The sequence below is a fragment of the Canis lupus genome, chromosome 18, assembly GCF_048164855.1.
Source record: "Canis lupus baileyi chromosome 18, mCanLup2.hap1, whole genome shotgun sequence".
NCBI lineage: Eukaryota > Metazoa > Chordata > Mammalia > Carnivora > Canidae > Canis > Canis lupus.
In genome coordinates, this window is record NC_132855.1 from 17113965 (window position 1) to 17132326 (window position 18362).

The 18362-nt window shown below is 38.7% G+C and overlaps 1 long non-coding RNA gene across 1 annotated transcript; it reads left to right on the forward strand.

Moving 5' to 3' along the window:
• The first annotated feature begins 299 nt into the window (after positions 1–299).
• LOC140609460 (uncharacterized) lies at positions 300–5775 on the forward strand. The gene is made up of 4 exons (XR_012011287.1): positions 300–1036; positions 2408–2494; positions 5118–5189; positions 5629–5775. It is a non-coding gene; the product is annotated as an uncharacterized lncRNA (long non-coding RNA).
• The last annotated feature ends 12587 nt before the right edge of the window (positions 5776–18362 follow it).

The following is an 18362-nucleotide window of genomic DNA, read 5'->3' on the forward strand; positions in this document are numbered from 1 at the left end:
GAACATTAAAATGACCAGTGGATCAGTATAGTTCTGGGTCAAACTTTTACTTGGGATCTGCGCTTCACTTCTCTTGGTCTTTCCCTCTCTTGGTGCTTAGAGAAGGATCTCTGGCACCTCATTGATATCTGGCAGATATTGAAAATTGGATTCTTTGGCATTTTATAACAAACAATGCCAACTTCTTTACACACAGGTTAAAAATAAAGATAAAATTTAGACAAGTAGCCTATTATTCTTAACCACAGCCTAAAGCTTACAGTTAACTAGTAGTCCTAAAAGAATTGGAGCTGGTGAACAGGGATTATAAACACCTGTAAAAAAATTAATGGCGAGGCAAAAGGCCCGATGTGGTGTATGAATCCACATCAAAAGGAAACAAATCTATTTTGATGCTATCAAGTATTATTCTGTTTGTTTGTTTTGCTTTACCTCAGTCTTCCCTAATAGACCCTAACCTTTTTCAACATTGTATTTTCCCATCCCCAGAGCAGATACCTAGTATGATGCCTGTAATGTGGGCAGCACTGGATCAGGGAGGAGTAGAATTTAATACAACGACCTGGATTAATTTAGACATTATTTCAATCTAGTATCTCTGATACATGTCACCATGTATCTTAAGAAACACCCGGGACACATTCTGATTTATAATTCTTTTCTTCTGTACAAATTTTTGTACACAAATACTGCACTGGTTGTCACTCAATCACTTATTTCTTTGTTGGTCTGTCTGTTTGTTTTAAATTTATTCTCCACTTATCTCCAAAAGGATTTGAGGTAGCAATTGCACTGAACATTTTTATATCCTTTGTAAAGCAATTCACCATTTAAAAAGATTCCTTGTTTCCTAACAGTGCCATAATACATATGATAAAATATATCTTTATATTTGTTTTCTATAAACTGCATGGTTTATTTTCTGGAAATGTATCACAGATATATTGAGAGGACACCAGCAACGATGGATGGCAATACCTTCTGTCTTTATCACTGGAATAGAGGGAAAATAAAGTCATATCTCAGAAAATGTACGGTAAGAATAGCTATAATTGTCCATTCCATATTTGCTTGTTGAGAAAACGAGGAGTGATTTTTATACTTGTCTGAAAACATAAATTAGGACTTGCTTATCCATTTAGTCATTTCCAAATGAGACATGAAAATATGGACTCATGCATTACTACCGTCCAAACATGGTACTTTTGCGCAAAGACTTTGTTTCTCTGGTTTTGTGTTTTTAATCTCCTAGTCAAATACTGACCAGAAACAAAAGAGATTTAATTGTGAGGGTTGCTCCTTATATTTAGGAAGTTACAACCCAAAAGGGACGCATGGCTCTGGTAATGACAGAAACTTTTTTGTGCCCTGGTAACTTAAACACTGATTTTTTTTCTATAAAAGAATCATTCCAGATCATTAGTCCATTAGGTGAATTAAACACTTTGGCTGTTTTAGTAAAAACACAATTGCAGCCTTTTAACATTTTTTGAAAAAGGAGGCACTTATGCCCCTTGCAAGGCCCAAGTCTTTAGCAAATGTGCGTCTCTGTGGTTTTGCCTCCCTGGAATACTCACTGACAGGAGGGATCCCTCTGACCAAGGACCTTTAACATTTAAAATGTATTTTGTGTATTCATCCTCTCTCTATCTTTCACAAACTATAAGGTTTAATAGCGATTAACACTAGACCACAGCACTTTCAAATTAACAATAGCCCTGCCAGTTCTAATTGGTATTCTAATTAGCCCAACCGATTCAACTAATTAAGAACATTAAACTTTTTAACAAAGGCTATCTTGCTTTGTGTGTTGTAAAATGGAATTTAAGAGGGGTGGCGATGGTGGGGGAAGGGGGGAAGAACGGCTGGATTTCCATTACAGACAGAGAAGCAGCTCCGAGTCTGGAGAAGGGTGGGTGAGGATGGAGTGAAGGGCCAAGGCAGCCTTTGCATCCGAGATGGGTGAAAACAGGATCATGCAGCTATGCTACCCCATGGTCCGGGTGCCTGCTGAGACTTCTTAGAGGTGGAATTAAGGACGAGGCTGGTCTGTGTTGGTTCACAATGAAGTGGAATCACAAACTGTCCAGCTTTATGTACAGTATGAACCTTGTTACAATGAAGGAGATCGGGGCTGCACAACTGAGTCTACAATTTCAAAATGTGTTTAATTGAAATCTCCGATTCTCGGGACACCTCTGTGCTCTGGTAAACTTGGCAATGGAGCAGGATGAGCAGTGCAGGCTATGCTAGGGCTGGCTAGATGTACAGTGAAAATCAAAATTGTGACATTAGACTCGACTCCCCTCTTTCTCTCACATTCCATGTCTTATCTATCAGTAGATTCTGGGGACTCTTCTTTCAAAACAAATGCCAGTCCTGGTGACTTCACTCACTTCCCATACAGAACCATTCACATCCAAGCCACCAGGGCCAACACAGAAGGAGGTGCACACTCCCAGGATTGAACTATCCCAGGAGCAGAACCCTAAGGGTAAGTGCCTCCTCCAGCTTAGAACCCCAGATGCCTTCCTGGCTTTACCTCATCACAGCTCTGCACCAACCATCATCTTTCACCTTGACACCTGCAGTTGCCTCATGACTGACCTCCACTTTACTTTCGCCCCCTTAAAGCCTATTCTCCACCAGCAGCTCAAAGTAGCTCCAATGACAGCCCATCATGTTTAGGAGAAAGTTTGCAAACCCTCATCATTGCTCACCAGGCCTTATATGATTTGCAACTAGCTACCTCTTTGGCAATCAATCTTCCCTGTTGTTTCTCATCCTTGGTCACTACTCTCCAGGCATGAGGGCTCCGAGCTCTGTCCTAGCTGCAGGCTGTAGAGGGTACATTATCTGCAGAGAATTTAAAAACATTTAAAACACTGACAGAGTGTATCTGCTTTTCACAACCTCCATTTACTAACCGTTCTAAATGATGCCAGTGAAAATACTTTTCTCAGCAAAGAAACAATCTCATGTTGTTCTACGTCTGGGCTGGCCAGCGTAACAGCTATTGAGCACTTCAGATGTGGCCCTAGTAACTGACAAACTGAACTTTACATTTTACTTAACAAATTTAAGAACTGAGACCTGATTAAACTACTGGAAAACTTTTCAGAATGTTTTTTTTAACAATTCATGTATGTGAATCCATTGTCTGCTGTAAATTTTATGAAATCTAAAGACAAATCAAGTATTTCTGATGGAAACTTAGCATACAAATGGAGATGAACTTCAATGTAAAATACATACCAGAATTCTAAAGCTTAGTACAAATGTAAAGAATGTAAAACACATCATTAATTAATTTTTATATTGAACATGTTGAAACAATATTTTCATTATATTAGAGGATAGTGAAACATAGTACTAAAATTAACTTCACCTGTTTCTTTTGCCTTTTTTTTTTTTTTTTTACTATAGATACCAGAAAATTTTAAATTACATATGTGGCTCGCATTATATTTGGAAAGTACTGGTCCAAGTTCTAAACCAGGGTATGCAAATTACTGCCTATAGGCAAAATTCAGTCTACCATCTGTTTTTGTACAGGCCAAGAGCTAAGAACATTTTTGCCTCTTTAAATAGTTGAAAAATACCAAAATAAGAACCAAGATTTTATAACATGTAAAACTGTATGAAATTCAAATTTCCATGTCCATAAATAAAGTTTTATTAGAACACAGGCACTCTCATTTGTTTGTGTTTATATGTTGTCTTTGGCTGCTTTCACATTGTAACAGTAAAAGAGACCTCAGGACTTGCAAAGCCTTTAAGTATTTACTATCTGTCTTTTTAGGGAACAAATTTGCCCACCCTTGTTTTAAAGAAATGATTCCTTTGCTATTGAGTTTTAATATATGTTCTAAAGGAAAGTAAATTCAGAGATTTCCTTGTGACATAGTTGGCCCCTGACACACACAGACAGAAACTACAAGCCAGGCATGTGGATACAAACAAAAAAGAGCACAGATACTTTGTAGGAGTACTGTGACAGATAATGTAATAAAGCACCCAAGAGAGCCTAACGCTTAGTAAGCACCAAGTAAATGCTCTTTCCCCGAAAAACAGCCTCCTAAGGAGCTTATCTCATTCCAGAGCAGGAGACAGATAGGTAAGCGGGCAATTATAATTTCTCATGGCAAGTATAGCTGTCCAGGTATTTACAAGGAGGTATCTGATATAGTCTGAGGGGAGATATTAATCAATGGGCCTTCAGATTGACTCTGGTATTACCAAGAGGCCACTTTTGTAATACAATCATCATTCGTCTCCAGTTCTGAAAGTCCTGTGCATAATGTTTGTCACTACTGTTAGTGATCTGTGACAGAAACACCAACCAGAATACTTTTTAAGTGAATTTATTGTTTCCATAACTAAAAGTCCAGGGTAGGACTTGCTTCAAACATGGTTTGATCCAGGTACTCAAAAAAGTGCCATCAAGAATCTGTCCATGCCAGGTCTTGACCTGTGTGCATTCTTCTCAATCAGCCTCCCCTCAGGAGTGGCCAAGATGGTACCCACAGATCCAGATTGACATTCCTCCAGTTCAGCAGCCTCAGTGGAAAGGACATGCCTTTTTCTAGTAATTCCATCAAAAGCCTGGAGCTGATTCTCACTGGGATCACATGGTTCATGGAGTGCTAGCAATCACTCCATGTTATGGGATAGAATTTACCCAACAGCCAGGTCTGAGCCCTAGGTCTAGCCTTATCTTTGGGAGGCATGCGGACAGACAATGTAGGAGGCTTCATCAACTAAAGAAAGGAGGGGCATTTTTACCAAAATATGAAGAAATGACTCTTGGCACCCGGAAACACATGGCATGCATCATAAAAAAAACAACAAGTATTCTAGAAACTGAAAAACAATCACTAAGTTATGATTCATTTAAAAAGAACAGCTTCTTTTGTGTTGTTCAGAAGTAATGTTTAACCAGGTAATTGTAATAATATTAATATTGAGAAAGAAAAAAAATGTATAGAAGATAAATTAGATAAAATATATTAGATCACAATATTTTTTTAAGAAATTTGACTTCTTTAGGACACTTATATGAGATAAGTATAATTCTAATGACAACAATAAATTAATCTAACATTTTTCATTTCCAGTTAAAGTCTTCTTAAAGAATGAATCTAGATTTTGTGCCAGCTATTTCCAAGAAATCATATTTATTCATCGGGGTATGTGGATGTGTCTATGTATATATGTGTGTATTTCTGTGTGTGAGCTGTAAAACAAAAATAAATGAACAAAATGTTCCCCTTTTAAAAACATGTTCTTTAAAGTAAATAATGATAAAGCTGCTTTTTTCCATTATCTTTTGCTAGACCAAAAAATAGGGTGAGACCCCTGTATAAAATTTGGGGGGCACCTGTTATGAACTGAATTTGTGCCCCCAAAATTCATATGCTGAAGCCCTAGCTCCTGAAGTGATGGTATTTGCAGATGGGACTCCAAGAAGTTATTAGGATTAGATTAGGTCACAAAGATGCAAAGATGTGGCCTTCATGATGGGATTAGTGGCCTTATAAAAAGAGAAAAAGATGTCCTCCTCACTTCCTGTCTCTCCCTTCCTCTCTCTCTCTCTCCTCCCTACCCCCACCTCCTATATGTGTACAGCTGAAAGGCCATGTGAGGACACAGCAAGAAGGTGGCTGTCTGCAAGCCAGGAAGAGTAACCTTCGTCATCACAAACTGAATTTGTTAGCACACTGATCTTGGATTTCCAGCCTCTAAAACTCTAAGAAGTAAACCTTTGTCATGTAAGCCACCCAGTCTAGGATATTTTGTTCCAGCAGCCTGAGAAAACTAAGACAGCACCAAAATCAAGATAAATAAAATCCATAATACAATGTTTTTAAAATTCAAAATTAATGAAAAAATTCACAATGAACGAAATACCAAAATTTTATGTCTTCATTGGCCAAATCTAGTGACTTGCTTCTGCTTTTGATCTTTAGGTATCTGAAGATAGTTCCAATTTTTAGCCTTTGGAAATTCCTAGGGTTTTCTGGGTAACAACTCTCAGTATTTTGGCACTGAGGATGGTGCCCCCAGCAGGGCTGAATTCATGGGTGTGCCATCTGTGTCCCCTGTGCTTGGTTTAATGATCTGGTGATGCCACCTTGTAATTTTTATTCATTTCTGGAAAAGGGGCCCATATCTTCATTTTGTTCTGAGCCCCACAAATGATGTAGCCAGCCCTGCACACCTGCTTTAGGTGTCCTTCATTCAACAATAAGATAAAATCCATGATTCCACAGACCCCACATTTGACTGAACCTAACGCAGTCAAAAAAGGGAGCCTGTGAAACACTTGAGGTAAAAGGGAAAGGTGGATTTCCCCCTGCTATGTAGGCACCACCGCAGAAACCAAGAGCAAAAGAGAAGAAGAAAGTAAAGTAAATCAGTGAGGGAGATTCAAACTGTCCATCACACTCATCATAAACAAAGACACATTGGTCCTTGTGGGGTACTAGGTGTGTCCCATCAGAAATTTAAGTCCTGTGAGAAATTCCAGAAGAAAAGGAAACCATCTGATGGAATGATAAGTTTGGGACATGTGCCTACCATATCCTGCTCTTGGAGAGTCATAATGTACAAAAGTACACAGAAGAACCCAAGAAGACATGCTTTAAAGAAAACAAACATCTTTGACCGTGCAACTCTTTTTCTTTCTTTTTTTGAGTGATTCCTATTAATAGTCCAAAGAGGGGGCCACCTGGGTGGCTCAGTGGTTGAGCATCTGCCTTTGGCTCAGAGCGTGATCCCAGGGTCCTGGGATCGAGTCCCGCATTGGGCTCCCTGCATGGAGCATGCTTCTCCTCTCTCTGTCTGTGTCTCTGCCTCTCTCTGTGGGTCTCTCTTGAATAAATAAATAAAATCTTTAAAAATAATAATAATAATAGTCCAAAGAGCATTCTTTGGGCAACACTATATTAGTGCATGGTATATTAATTGGAAAGTGTATTTTGGGAGGGAAAAACAACTTGAGTTCCCAGAATAGAGGCAGCATATAGAGTTGCCAGGTAAAATACAGGATGCCCAGTTAAATTTGAATTTCAGATAGACAATGAATACTTTTTAGTATAAGTTTGTCCCACATCTAAATATATCTGAAATACAAATTCAGCTGAGTGTCCTGCATTTTTATTCACTAAAATCTGGCAATTTCAGTGGCATACCTATATTGCCATATCCCCACACCAGGTGTATTTCATATGCACAGTGGGTGGCTTATGAAAACTGGAAGGCGGAAGAACTAGAGAGGCAGGCACTTCCACAGATTCTTCCTAAAGTCCTTGTGGGTTAGTGGGTAACTCCCAAAGCATAGTGATTCTCAAACAGCTGAAGATTTAAAAAAATGCTCTTGGCCACGCCCTACCTCCAATGACAGGTAGATTTCTCCATCAGGTGTAGTACAGAAGAATAAAAATGAGTATAATCAACCTTGTATTAAATTTTCTTTCTACCAACACAGTCATCAAATATTTTTATTATTTTTATGGAGGACAGTGCCTCTGAAAGTCAAGTGTTCAGGGCCCAGAAAAGTTCTCATTTTACCCTGCCCAGAGATTCTGAATTAAAGGCCACATCCCCACCTATACAATTGCCTCCCTCTTTTCATTTAGTTTTGACTAGAATTGCCATGGAAAATAAAAGTATGTTTTCTCGGGAGGAATAGTTAAAAATGAAATATTCAAAAGGCCATAAGAGTTACATTTTAGAATTTCCTTTCAATCCAGTCTTTTCTTACTGTATTATAACTCTCCAGGTAAGAAGTCGATTTCACCCACATTTCCCATATTTTTATCATCACCACCACTAAAAATGTCTACGGTCATTTCAGAACAAAAAGAAACAGACCTCTGTGGAGCCAGATGAAATGACTCTTGCCCTACACTTCAGCAATGTCTCTACATGAATCTAAATGTCCCTAAAGACCAGGAGCCCCTCCGCGGCGAGGCCCATGTTTTATTCATTTACCATGCTAGGCACTCAGTAACTGCAGCAGTTGAAGTACATGCCATCATTGCGTGCCCTGTCTGGTCTTTAATTCATTTATCTCTATTTCACTTCCAACACTGAGTCTTGCTCAGCCCCCTCCCAACATGGACCATTTGTAAAAGAGTTGCTAAACCGGAAAGGCCTTTGCTTTGGAGAACAGAGAAATCATTATTAATATCATGAATTTCCCATTCCTTATCTGTCCACCAAATGTATGTGCTGCCTCAGTCGCCAAGGAACTAGCAGAGCCAGATGGAGCATGACGGAGGATGGTTCCTTCCATTCTTTTAATGTCGACCATCTCCAAAAACAGGTAATAGTGGAAAAAGTAGAGCTAGGGTACTTCAAGTTAGCATCACCACTGACAGGCCGAACTTACATTCTGCAAATGGTAGAAAGTCCAGCTGGGGAATGCTTAATCTTCAGATCAAAAGGATAACGATAGATTTCCTCCAGAAAATGACACTGGGCAATAAAAGAATTCAAAGCCATGTGCCACAATCTTAGACTGGATCTTGTACCAATATCGGTGGCCAAAATGCACTGCAAACTGCTTAGTGGAACAAGTTACTCTAGCTTTTGAAAGAGATAATTAGCACTGGAGCAGCCTTTTTGGATAAAGAGCCAGGAAGGAGATAGCTGGGTTCAGCCTTCACATACAGACTGTATAAAATTATGGATCATTATTGCCACGACATAGACTTGCTTTCTGAAGGGTTTTTGCTGCTTAAAGAATTACATATAATCTGTCACCTAACTTATGGTATGTGGGGCATGAAGCTCTTTGTCACTGACTTATTACCTCATTGCTTAGCCATGGTGTTAATGAAGCAAAGATCACAGCTTTGATTGACAGATGGGTCTCATCACTTTAAGGTGTTCTGCAGCCAAATGTGATGTACCGCAATCAATCGATTCATTTCTACTACCAATATTCTTTGAGTCCCTACTATGTACTTCAGTGTGTTGTTGACACAGGAACCACAAAACAAAATGAAACAGAAATCCGAGATAGTTTTTATCTTCACAAGCTAATGGGGGAGACAGATGCATTCACAAATAGATACACTACAAAGCAAATTATGCTAAGCACAATCATAGAAGCACAAAGTGTAGTGGGAAATCAAAAGAGAAAGATTAATTCCAACCCATGAGGATGTGAATGGATAGCCACGAATTTATCACCACCCCAGGAACAACAACTTACCACATATGTTATAATAACAGTGGGCTAGGATTGCTATTTTAAAACGCAAATGAAAAAATATTGTAATTGGATGAGATTTGCCAGCCAAACAGAGCAAACCAACCAGAAGTCTAAAATATAAAAAAGGCAAATAATGATTTGGGTTTTTGCATTTTGTGCAGGATTCGTTAGCAGCTTGTTTTATTGCTATAGGGGTGGACCATGTTTTTTTTTTTTTTCATGTGATCTGGAGGTTATAAGATCTACCTGCATGTGGCAGATCGCAGGGCAAATATGTGCATCCCCTGGGGAGCGATTGGATCATGCCTGTGTGCTTTTAAATCTGTGTTGTTAGTAAGGTTAGCCTTTCGACCTAATGCTTTAGTTTCCAGAGTCATCTTGTGGGCTTATATTAGCAAGCATGTGAACATTAGGACTAAAAAAAAAAAGAAATAATGCTTTCTGTCTTTTGGGTGTGTGGTATATGCTTCCATCCAAGCCACTATGAGATTCAAAAGTAGGTAGAGACAAAGAGCAAAGCTTGCAATGTTTCTATGCAAAAGAAATGGAGTATACACAGCCAAGAAGTTTTCAGATCTCTAAAAGATCTGTTGCCCGGTTCAGACTTCACTGAGAACTTATTTGTCCTGAAGGTACTGTTATCTTTCCTGGCCCAAGATGCTGAAATTGCAAGCCGAAACCTATATTTTCAGAACTGGTTGTCCCGACATCAGAATATATGTTCCCCACTTGCACCCTGAATGCTTGGGTGACCAGAGGTCATTGCCATAGACATGAGTTAAGAAATTATTTCATATAAATGTTTTTCCTTCACAAAGAGTTAAGAAATTATTTCCTATAAATGCTTTATACTCAATTCTCTCTGTTTCCATTTTTATTTTAAAATAATCTGTCAAATAATAGTGCAGTGCTTACCATGGGCCAGGGACTCTTCTAGCCATTCCCATCTAACAGACTATAAGGTAAAAATATAATTATTCCCACTTGATATATGGAAATGCTGAAGAATAGGATCTTGCTCAGGGTAACCAGCTGGAAAGTGTCGGAATCAGCGGGTCTGGCTACAGATACCATTCTTGAATCACTACACCAGTCTACTCATGTATATAATCCTCATATAGCTGTTGTAAGAATTATATAGCATACACAGAAAAGCTAGCACAAAGAAAGTATTCAAAAATAGTAGGCAATATTAACATTGATCAAATATTAGCCTCTATAATTTCGCCAATGTGTTTTAACATTGAATATGCAGTATGCTTTAAGTGCAAGTATTCTGAAACATATTCTTGACAAAACTACTGCATAGTCTTAAATTGGCAGTATGTTCCTAAAGGATGAACAAAGAAGATAGTCATTTTTTTGATACTCTATACCGTAGTCTGCCCTTCATGCTTCTCAATGCTTTATTACTTTTCTTTCCTCAACAGGACTCTAGATGCCTTGAAGAAAAGGATGATCTCTTCTACTCTTCTTTTCCACAATCATGTGGCTTGATGCATAGGAATCCTTCAATAATTATTTGTAGTTTGGTAATCAATACCATCCTAGATTAGAAGACAGGAATCTATAAATTTGGGATAATGTTATTCATCTTGTGTAATGATTTTAGAATGTGGGTGGTTGTCAGGTAGGTAATTATTAAAAATTAACTTTTTGTGAGTGTCCTATTTTAAGCTTCTCTTAAAATCATACACACAGAACACACGTATGCATTTCTGTTGGATATATAACTAGGAATGGAATACACCTCACATGTATTTTTTTACCAAAAAAAAAAAATATGTACCAGAATAGCATTACTTATAACAATCAAAAACTAGAAACTATCCAAACACCTGTCAACAACAGAATGGAGAAACAAATTTTGGTCTAGTCACACAATTGAGTACTATACAGCAACAAGAGTGAACAATCTACACTTATGTACAACAACACAAGTAAAGTGCACAAATAAAATGCTGAGATAAAGAAGTCAGATCCAAAAATAAGCATATACTGAATGATTCCACTTATTTAATATACAAAATGAACAAAACCAATCAACTCAGAGAAGCCAGGATAGTGTTTGCTCTTGGGGTGATGTGGTTGGTACCTTGAAGGGGCTGGAAGGAAGCTTTTATTTAAAAAAAAAAAAGATTTTAAATATTTATCCACAAGCGACACGCAGGAAGAGGCAGAGGGAGAAGCAGGCTCCATGCAGGGAGCCCAATGTGGACCTCGATCCCAGGATCCCGGGATCACACCCTGAGCCAAAGGCAGATGTTTAACCACTGAGCCACCCAGGAGTCCCTGGCAAGAAGCTTTTCTTGATTGGGACCTTATTACACAGATATATTCAGTTTATCAGAATTAATTGGGCCGTGCACTTATCATCCACATGTGTTTTAGTCCCTACTATACTTAAAAATAAAGTAAAAAAAAAAAAATACACTCCACATACATGCTAGCTCTACTCAAATTTTTCTTCATTCCTTACCAACAACCTCTCTTATCACCTTCCTTGAAAGGTGAGGCTGTTGGTTATTTACCTTTACTTCCCCTTGCAATGTCTACAGTGTTAACGTACAGAAAGTATTTTATTGAGTGAATGAAAAAGAAGGAAAGAACAACTTCTTGTCCTGAAGGAACAGAGATGAATGGGTGAATGAATGAATGAATGAATGACACATAGCTATTAATCAGTAGGATCAGGACTTAAGTGAATGACTCAACTTTCATAGGAGCTCACTGTGATGACAATTGTAATCATTGTTATATGAATACATCATACACGGCAGTCTATTGACCTACCTGTAAATGTTGATCTAAAATACAATTGAATGATAAAAAACTTAAGTCACTAGATATATGAATGGTATAATTCTTCATTTTGTGAATAGATTGATGGTCAAGTTTTTCTACTACTCTAATAAATACTAAATATTTAGGATTTATTATGTACTGGAAACAGTTTGAGACAGTTTGCTGATGTTTGATTATTTAATTCCTAAGGTCTCCAAGTGTAATTATTAAAAAAGCTAGAATTTTGATTCAGACAGACCTAGGTCTAAATCATGATCTCCCCACTTAAAAATGGAACGGTCATGAGTACATTAGCTAACTTCTCTGAGCTGCAGCTTCAAAACTCCTACAGTGAAGACAGTCACATGTACCTCATTGCAAGGATCCCATGAGGCCATGTAGGTGAAGCACCTCGCCTGGTGCTTGGCGGATTGCATATGGGAGAGCACTATTCATCATCACCATGAACAGAGGTTAAGACACCTCCTGACATCCCAACCACACCCATCCAACAGTATGTTCTGGTGCCTCACTCTCCAAACTATATTTCTAGGCCTCCTCCCTTCATTTCCATCACCTGACTTGAAGCTGGGCCATAGGCATCCCTTGTGAGCTTTCCACTCATACAAGCTTTGTAAATTCTCTCCCTGCTTCGTCTTTTTCCCTCCCCAACTCTTCTTAGCCAGAGTGATCTTTTCAAATCTTTAACTGTCTGAAGTCCTTCAATCACTTCCTTTGAAATAAATCCTAAATCCGTTATATGACCTACATAGTCTCAAAGGATCTGATCCTTACTCTCACTGTGGTCTCCCCAGAACTTTCAACATGTCACACACTCATGCTTCTGCTTGCTGCTCAGTCTTCATGACTCAGCTTGAAGGATGACTCAGAAAGGGCTTCCCAGATACTTTAATAAAGTAGGGCTTCCCATGATTATCTGTAGCCACCAATACATAAATTTCATGTTTCTGTGTTTACTTATGTATTGCCTATCTCCCTCCTCTAGACTCTAAACTCCCCGAGGGCTTGCCATAGCTGTTCTACATGCCATCAAATGGCCATCATCAACTCAGTGCCTGGAACAAACCTCTGCATTCAACAAGTATGTACTTATGCCTCTCATGTGCAAGCACAAGAACTGTAGAGTAATACACACATTAAATAAGTGATGTATTGTGTTAGCAAGTGATGAGGGCTATGGAGAAAAGCAAAACTGGAAAGTGAATAAAGAGACAGATGAGTGTTGGGATACAATATAAAGTAGGATGGTCAGAGGGGACCTCCTTGTCAGGGAACATTGAGGAGAGACTGGAGGGATATGAGGAGGAGCCATGGGGATACTCAGGAGAAGGAGTTCAGATAGAACTAAGTGCCAGGAGCCTCAGGTGGACGTCCTTGGAAATGGAAGGAACAGCCAAGGCCAATGTGGCTGGAGCTGAGTGAGTGGAGGGAAAAGCAGTAGAAGATGGGAACAGAAAGACCAGAAGAAGGCGCTGGGTCTGCGGACTTGGCTTTGACTCTGAGGAAGGGGAAGCCACTGCAGGGTTTTGAGCATAGAGGAATGCAGTCTGACTTATGTGTTAACCAGATAGATGCCTCTGGCTGTTGAGTTGAAGACTGTACTGAATATAAGGGGCCAAGAGTGAACACATAGAAGTCATTTGGGTCAGGTGAGAGACAATGGTGGTTTGGATGAGGGAAGGAGTGGTGGAATGACCGAGAAGTGGTCAGATTCTAGATGTAATTCTAAGATAGTACCGAGAGGATTTGCTGACATACTGGTTGGAGAGTCTGAGAGAAAGAAAGGAGTCAATCCAAAATTGATATTCAATAAACCTTTGTTAAGTGGCTGAGTGGGTGAATAAATGAATGAATGAATCAATCAATCAATGAATGACACATAACCATTAAACAGTAGGATCAGGATTTAAGGCGAGTTGAGTAAGACATCGAAATATGCGTTGTGATTCTTAACCTTTTAGAATTTGACGGCAAGTCTTTCTTTAGAAAAATGCACATATGTACATACATGCCAAATTTGCACATAATCCTAGGAAGCTCCAGAACCTCTTGAAATCCATCCAGAAATCCCCTCTTAAGAGAGCCTGCATGTCATCATACAAGCATGTAACCTAAAACTTGATTTTCAAAATGCAGTTTCCATGAAACCTTTGTAAAACATCTCTCGCCTGAAGTTCCCACTCGAGTCTTACAACGGATTAATGTAACAGAAAAGAGACAAATTTCACTTCTGCTTTCTATGCTTAAAAATAACCATGCCAATACACATTATTGGAATATAACACTAATTTCTAGGCAGTATCATTAAAAGTCATAATATGGGGCAATAAATCATTCTTAATACTTGTAAAGGACTAAAGGAAACTATGTTTTCTTACAGTAACACCATAAAACTTAATAAAGCACCGTTTCTTTATGAATGGCTGGAACTATAATAACTCAGGCCGATAATACTGGTCTTCTCATCCTGGTAGAACTTTTAACCGGCAGATTTAGAGGACATTATTTAATAAGAAATTAGAAAATGAATTTAATAACTGCAGTTGAGGGAGTCAAATAAAAAAGTATGCTCTATGGAGGAAAAATAATAAAATGTACTTCTGGAAAGAACAGCAGTGCCGTTTTGTGTAAAGGCTAAAACAGAATATTGGGTGTTGCTGTAGTTTGTGAATTTCATAAACAACAATATAATTACTGCAAAATAATGGTACAATTCAGTTTACTCTTCACCCTGAAGTAAATCTGTAAAAACAATTCAAACGTTGCCCTCAAATTTCCAGATTATCTGTTTGATCTAAGGAATCTTGCAAGTGTGTACATACATAATATATACATACATATATATGCATATATTATATATACACACGTATGTTCATACATATATATGCATACATTATATATATACACACACATATATTATAAAACATTTAGACATCTATGTTTAAATCATATTTTTAAGCCCGCTAAGTCTTCAAGGGGAGTAAAGTAGTTTTGTGTTTGCCTTATATTTCCAATACTTTTGTTTAAATCCCAAAGACTGTTTTCCAAAGTGAGACGCTTTGCCACAGCCATAAAACTCTTTCAAGCCACGGGGGATGACAGAGTTAAAACTCTAAAAGATTAACACTGGGCTCGCTCACAGGCTTACACGCTGCCCTGAAGCATTTGTCTAAGAGCTTAAAAAAAAAAAAAAAAAAAGGCAAGAGAGAAAATTGCCCAAAATCTATCTCAGGAAGCACCCTCCTTCTAGGGGAAAAAACTCTGGTCCTGATGTTTTGCTGTCTGACCCTGCCCGGGTCTACATCCTGTTACCTTACTCTTGAAGAGGGCTAAGAAAAATGCCTGTCATGTTCCAGACTGATCTCCTAGGTTATGAGAGGAGTGCGAAAGGAAGTCAATAGAATTCTTCTTCACTGTGACACAGGTACCAACCAGATGACCTAAAAAATAATAACCCCTGAGCCTTAATTTAGACATTTGGATTCTATTGCCTTGCAATGGGATCGAATTATATCTACATTTTCTGTGGGTCATTTTAAAAGTGAAATATGAGAGACTACCCAGTACAAGCGAGACAGAGATAGGCAGTCAGACATTGGGCATATTAAAAAAAAAAAAATCTATGAGATGTCTTGGCCCCAGAAGCAAAGATCATGTTGGTTAAATCGGGATCAAATTAAGATGTAAACTTTGGTGTGCAGTGATTGCTGTAAAATGAGAAAATACATTCTAGAAATGAGGATAATACACTCCCCATACTCGGAGTATTCGTCTATAATTCAGAATGTATTTCTGTTTGGAGTATTGGTGTTAACGTGCTTTCTTAGCAGAGAGTAGAACAGCCGTTATGGTGTATGTTATGAATGCATATTAACAGCACAGGCATTTGCATATCTGGAACTATAGTAGAAAATGCATAACAAAATTTCTTTTGAAAGATTATTGTACAAACACCCTGAATCCTTGCTAAATCTTGACATAACAACTTTTTGTCCCCCTGCTTTTTTTTTAAAAAGGAAACCTAAGACATTCAAACAATAGATTAATACTCAGAAACCTCAACACAGATCTATCCCCCCTTCGCCCCACCTCACCACCCCCCCCGAAGGTTTTTATTTCATGTTCAAAGGCAGAAATAGAACAGTCCCAAATGTTTTCATCAAAAAAACTGTTTCTCATTTGTCTGCACATTGCAAAGATAAAATATAAAGTCTATCCTTGCGATGAGCTACATTGGTGATAATTTTCTACCAACATGTCACGTTACCTATTCCTTAGATTTTGAATCTCGTGTTTGCGATGCCCATAATACAGTGCAGCTTCTGGAGACTTTGCAAGTTTAGAATATGGTATAATATGGAAAATGTGTGACAGGCTTTGTGGCTCCTGATTTTTTTTTTTACTTATGCCCCTGAACATTTAAAAAATTAAATCATACGTGAGAACAAACGAAAGTCTGCATCTGCTCTTCCTATAGAAACTCTCTGTATTGACATAAAAGGTGTGTGTTGTTTTTGAACCAAAGGCTATGCGAAAGAAACTCAATGCACCCATTACCAGTAATATAGCCCCTTAAGCGACACATTTTGAAATGCCTCTGGTACGTCTGACTTTTTTAAAAAACATAAGCTAGGCCAAACTACTTCACTTAGGTTATGAATTTATAGCCGTATTTTTATTTTTGATTTGCATGTTTAGCAGAGAAAACATTTTTCTTCTCCGTTGAGAGAGAAAAATTATTCTCCTTTACCTAGCATAATTCTCTTTTTTGCCACCTTCCCCATCTTTTCTAGAGCTGTCCAGGCAAAGGTGAGTAACTTTCAGGGGGACGGAAATGAGTGGGAGACGACAGGAGCAGAACCGCATTTGATTTGAGGCCGCCGATGCCAATCTGGAACCAAAGTGCATGAAAGCAGCAGAATTCTAAACCTTTCAAAACTGGGATTTATAAAGGGAAGGCTAACACAGATTCAACAGTTACAACTCTGCCAGGGATTACTTTAATACCAAAAGCATACTGTCTCACTTTATAGAAAGAGATTATTCAGTTGTCAAACAACAAAGGTTGTGTTTGTCCATTTTTAAACTTTTTTTTTTTTTAGTGCACTTTTTACTTTACTGATGGGCAATTCTGAAATAAAACGTTCCTTTTCTCTCTCTCTCTCTCTCTCTTTGCAAGGGAAGGGGGTGACAGGGGAGCAGAGAGAAGGAGAGGAAGGTAGAGTTTGCCTCTGATTTCACAGTGTATTTTATCAATAAGGCCTCTCCAATTTCGCTTAACTGGTTCTCCCCCTGCCTTCGTTAAGATACCAAAAGCGGGGAGTGGGGGGAAAGAGAAATATGTGTAAATCTGACAAAGAAAAAAACACTGGACACTGATGTAAAAATGAGGAGACTTTTAAATTGGCTGTTGGTCTAGAGGGGGGAAATGTGAGAAGAGCTTTTAAGAGAAGGAGAAGATCTTTAAGAGAAAGGAAAAAAAAAATCTGAGGGCTTCAGAAAGCAGAAAAGCTAATCTTTGATTAAAAACACTCAGCTGAATGCCAGGGAGAAGAACAAGACAAAAACCTAAGAGCTATTTCTTATGTTTGGTGTGTAGGAAACGAAATGAGAACGAGCAAGCAAGTTAACACTGGAGAGAGGATGGGACAATGCAAGACCGAAGTTGTGACTTCGGGGAGAGGACACAGGATGTGGTCTGAAATCTTTCACGGTGGCCTCGCAGACATCTCTGCGTTTGTTAAGAGATAAACGGTCTCCCGAAAAGTTGTTGAAAGGTACCAGCAAGTGGAGAAGGGGGGGGGGTGCCTGAGGATGTCTTTCACAGACCCCAGATGGAGAAACTGTTCTTTTATTCCAAATTCCTAAGAAGCACAGAAGTCGTACATGTTAATAAGAGAACACACAGACACACACCCATAAGTTACATGCCACGAAACAAAACAAGGAAATGAGGAGACCTTTGCTGATCCCTGTTCGCTTACACAAATCTTACTTTGGGTAAGCATCTCAAGACCCTTTTCCTGATTTCAGCTCCTTCTCACGGCTTCCTTTCCCTGGGTACCCAGGTGCACGAATGGGATGGTGATCTTCACAAAACGTCAACATCAACAACAACAAAACCCCCTCGCTCACACAAAAGCCCACCTTGTAAATGAATGGAATATTAACGACTACCTAATAGTTGCACCGTTGGCAGGGCGAAACTGAGCACTAACACGGCTATTTCTCCAGACTGCCAGTGGAGCCGAAGCAGCTCGAGGAGAAACGCACCTACTGTATGTGAAATGCTGGTGCAGATTTTTTTCCCTATCAGTCTAACCTTCTGTGTTGA